This window comes from Lissotriton helveticus, chromosome 3_1 (genome assembly GCF_964261635.1).
Source record: "Lissotriton helveticus chromosome 3_1, aLisHel1.1, whole genome shotgun sequence".
In the NCBI taxonomy this organism is placed as follows: Eukaryota; Metazoa; Chordata; class Amphibia; order Caudata; family Salamandridae; genus Lissotriton; species Lissotriton helveticus.
Window position 1 is genome coordinate 2,079,518,483 of NC_136061.1, and position 3,887 is coordinate 2,079,522,369.

Consider the following 3,887-nt stretch of genomic DNA (forward strand, 5'->3'; position numbering starts at 1 on the left):
ATCTGATAGCTTTATGATAGGTCTTAAGCCTAGATAGATAAAATGCCTTGTCCTGGTTATCGTAATGTTTCCTCCATAGGCGCTCGGCTTTTTTACACTCCTTGCGCATTGCCCTAAGGGTGTCGTCGTACCACGGGTTGGAAGGAGTATTACGTCCTTTGGTCAACTTAGCCGGAATAAGAGTGTCGAGGCCGTTGCTGATCCAGTTGGTGAACGAGGTATAGGTCGTATTTATTTCCTGGTTCGCATCGTATTGGAACTCTCCAAGGGTTTCCTGTAGGGCGAGGGGGGAGAGTTTGTGCCAGGGTCTTTTTAGACGCTGACTGGATTCAGTTCTGATCTGCCGTTGAGGTGCTGGAATGCTCAGTTTAACAAGATGGTGATCCGTCCATCCCAAGGGGGTGGGGATATCTGTAGCTGCCTCATGTATATTGGAAAAAATCGGATCTAGGGTATGTCCAGCTATGTGGGTAGAAGTGAGGACTAGGGAGTTAAGTTGCAGTGCCGAGAGGTCTGCAAGGAGATTGGTGATGGTATGGTCGCCAGTTGCATCAAAGTGCAAGTTTAGGTCGCCTAGGATGGTGAAGTTGGCGGATTTAGTGATGAGCACTGTGGTCGTTTCGAGGAGGGCATTGATAAATCTAGTGCCCTGGCCTGGAGGGCGATAAATGTAAAGGCCAGATAGCGTAAATTGGGGGGTCACACTGATTTTAAATTGGGCGCGTTCACAGTCTTGGAGGGGTTCTTTTATGAAAGAACAAGTCAGGTGTCTTTTATAGATAATTGCGATGCCGCCGCCGCCGCGGGATTCACGGTTGATGGTGACCAGGTGGAACTCATCTGGGAGCGTTAAGTTGGGGATGGTGGTTATGCCGTCTCGGAGCCATGTTTCGCATAGAAACAGTACGTCAGGGTTTTCCTCCTGGAGCAGCGTATTCACCTCAGGGTGGTGTTTAACGAGGGATCTGCAGTTGAGTTGAAGTATCTGACTACACTCCCCTTCCAGGACCCCTCCTTATCTAATTAGGGGGAGGGGGGAGCTCCCATCTGGCTGGGGATCAAGGAAGTAAAAATTATCTGAAACAATGCCTATGGTATTTGTTCTAAGAACCATTAGTTGAAGACAGATATAACAAATTATCTGTCTTCAGTTTTTGAAAAAATACTTCATGAATGAATCAAAAATTCTACTTGATCATCATTCATCTGGTCACAATCCAAATAATTCAATAAATCCACAAAACAAAACAAACATAGGTTTCTATATCTTATTTTAGTAAACCAATTCTTTTTTTCATTTTACAGGAAAATCAATTTTCACATATATAAAACACATTTGACATATTTTCAACATACATATTTATACAATATCTACACTATCTACAAACATATAAACAAACACAAAGGAGTAAAGAAATCTTTTTCTCCCAAATCGTTTTGTTGGTTCCAACGCCCAATTATTTGTACAAGGAAAAAATGGTACTGAATTATAGGACCTTATTCCTTTGTCTTGGTCACCACAAAATATTTACATGGAGCCGGGGAAGATCAAAATCCTTTGTGCTTCCTTTTTACTTATGGCTCTCATAAACTCTTTCAAAATAAATTCAAAATTTTAGTGGTGGTGCACAAATAGATAACAGTCGACGCATTTCAGCATATAGTTATTAAGGCCTCAACAAAAATATTTTCCTAAAAAAAAAGTAAATAAATAAATCATGTATTACATATATACATTTTTTCAGACTACATAGTCACTACAACATACACCATATCATCAAGTGACCATTTTAACATAGAAATGCTCGATCCCTAAAGGTATTTAGACAACTAGATTATATATATATCACATCAATCTCGTGCAACAAGGGTGTTACTAGCGCTCATAGATAGAGAAGAAAATCAGAAAAAAGCCAATGCCAATTAAAGCCACATCAACACAACAACACAACGGCGTGCCCAGTGAAAAGTCCGCTTTACTTGACAGTGCTAAAATCGTTCTTGTGAACCTAAAACCACAATAAACACAAACAAATATACCTGCAACGAAGTGCAGTCCTTGTAGTTCACAATACTCAACAAGTAGGTAACCAGCCTGCCCAGCCGGGTTGGCTTACTGTAATTTACGAAACCCCAACCTGGAGTGTCTGGAAATGATAAAAATAAATTAAAATGAAAGTAAATCCAATGCGCCAAGGGGCTAGCAGCACTATAATAGAGAAAACAACTTTGGCTGTTTTTCCCTACCAGAGCATATAAAGCATATTTTTTATTGTCCCTGCTTTTCATGACAATGCACCCTACCCTTAGGGCGCCTAAAGCACACCTTATGGGGTGACACATACGTTATAAAAAGGTAGTTTTGGGCTTTGGAAGTACTTTTAATTCCAAAGTTGAATTTGGACTTTTTATTGAAAACCAGCCTGCAATGCATGCCTGGCTTCAAAAGGACACCAGATACCAAAGCAGTGCACACTTAAGTGCATTAACTCCAAAGGGGTCCCTAAAACTACATGCCCTACCATATAATTAGGACTTACAGGTAGGTTGTTTTGGTAAATTAGAATTATACCAATTACCATATTCCTTTGGAGGAAAGAGCACTGGCCCTGATTAGCAGAGTCCAGGGCACTTTCAAAGTCAGGAATCACCAGTATCAGTCCAAAATTCGTGATGATCAGCTCAAAAGGAGGACATTCTACAGGGATGAAACTATTCTCAACCAGGAACCACAATCCTCGTCAGGTTGAGGCACAAATAAACCAAAATAACCCCGAGGTCATCCCTTTAGTAGCTTGGCACAGAGCAGTCAGGCTTAACTTAGAGGCAATGTGTGTGGTATTTGTGCAACACTTCAAACAGTAGCACCGCAAAAACATAGCACACGAATGACCCCACATTAGAATAATATAGTACATTTTAACAAATAAAACAAGACCAAAATGACAAAAATCTAATCAGTAGACCCAAAGATTTAGGTAAAAATAGTGCCATAAAGCACAATGCGCCAACAGTGGTTATCACGTCATGTTGGACTGGGACAAAGTCACAAGTTCAGGCCGACCACATTGGAGCGCGGGCCGGCTAGATGGTCTTAGTTAGGGTCGTTTTACAAGAGTGCCTTAAATACTGGTTGTGTAGAGTTCTGAAGTCCAATGTGGAAGATGGGTTGCAATGCCGAAGCTATGCGAGGTCCGGGTTGGATTCGAGGAGCAGCGAGGCTGCGATGCGAGGTCCTACATTATCCTCGAGGATGCTTTCAATGAGGGAAGCTTGTGATGCGAGGTCCTGCATTGCAGATGTATTGTGGGCCAACAGGACCCGAAGAGACTGCAGGGCTTGCAATGTGTAGACCTATGTCTGCAGCGAGGCTGCCATCGACAAGAGGTTTGGATGCATTGCGTAGAGCAGGTTCCAATGAGGCTACAGGATCGATGCAGAGTCCTTGCGATGGAAGTATCCTCGCAGCAGAAGCGATGTGTTAGTTCTGCTTGGGGTTGCACTGAGCAGCACAGGTGATGAGTCGATTATGCTGGAACCACTGATGCAAAAGACACACAATTGATGGACGAAATGCAGAACAAATCAAAAGATTCACCCCCAGTCAAGCGATCTGGGTTAAATCCATCATTCTTTTGCTCACCATGCCACCGCAGTTTAGATCTGGCCATATGCAAATCAGTCTTGACCCTGTGCCTCATGGGAAGAGTCCAACCCGAACTGCGAAACCAGGTCCTCCCTGGACCGGAAACCAGCATCCTAGGACCGGTTTTGGCGTTTCACCCCTCTTCAGCCAGGATAGCTTGAATCCAGTAGCACAGTGAGCATGGGACCCACGTCTGGGCATACATGGCGTACTTAGGCCGATGAAACAAAAGACACATAAT